Raw genomic sequence first — 1,113 nt, 5'->3', positions numbered from 1 at the left:
GAATATGAAAATTAGTCCAAAGTCCTGAAATAGACTTATTGAAATCATTAGTCCTCTCATATGTTTTTGTCATTAACCATCAAAACGACTATGGTACAATGGATATGCTCTTACACTTCTGCCAGTGCCAAACAACATCGACAGAACAAGGACATGACAACTAGGTCTTATTCCCCACTGTCGATGGCGCCATTACCTCACCACTGCTAGCTAGACATATATACTTAACCCTAGCTATAGCCAAGGTAAACAGAGACTACTTAGCTACTCAGACCATCATTTGGAATATTACAAAAATGTACCCAAAAAAACTTACCATTCTTGTGTCGAGACAGGTGGTTCCAGTCATACATCTGTAAGGCAGAACCAATATGACAAGTAATCAATGGGTACCACGTATGCAAGAGAATCATTGGCTGGGTTCCGTTTGCCAGTTCAAGAATACAACAAATGCTTATACACACAATCTAGCGGAAAGCAATATACAATCATCGAATCGACCCCGTCGTATTCTTATCACTGTGTTTCATTCCTTCCATGCCAACCACCTATGTTCCATACGTCTCCTCTGGCATCCAACAAAAGTTGTGCTGGTACATGCTTTCTGGAGTGAGGTTTACAACGATCAAGGGTAATTAAAACATCATTGAGGAAAGAAAATTGATGTGATCGGCGTCGAGGCACCACGAGGACCTCCCGTCGGTGACCCTTCATATATAACAAGCTCATTTGCAGTTCCCAACGAAGAAAACTAGCCTCCTAGTTTTGAAGCCAAGGCATAAAAGCTTGGAGGAGCTTTGTGCGATTCTATTTCCTTCTTCCTCCAGGGCTGCAATATTCCCTCCCACCTCTGTTGGTGTGCTTTTGCTGCAATTGCTTCCCTTTTTTGGTGTCAAACTCAACTTTTTCTTTGGCACCTCATCTCATGTTACAAATCTAATTGCGAGTACCTTTTGATCTATTTGTACCAAATTTTGTATCATTTATGCCCTAGTCAACGCCACGAGTAGGTCAATACCTCTGTGCCAAGACTCTCATAGGCGCCCGAGGAATCAAGGTTAGATCGGACGGCTACCATTTCTCGAATTAGACAGAAGAGGCTATCACGCGAGG

The sequence above is a fragment of the Triticum dicoccoides genome, chromosome 6B (genome assembly GCF_002162155.2).
Source record: "Triticum dicoccoides isolate Atlit2015 ecotype Zavitan chromosome 6B, WEW_v2.0, whole genome shotgun sequence".
In the NCBI taxonomy this organism is placed as follows: Eukaryota; Viridiplantae; Streptophyta; class Magnoliopsida; order Poales; family Poaceae; genus Triticum; species Triticum dicoccoides.
Note: the sequence above shows the minus strand (reverse complement) of the source record.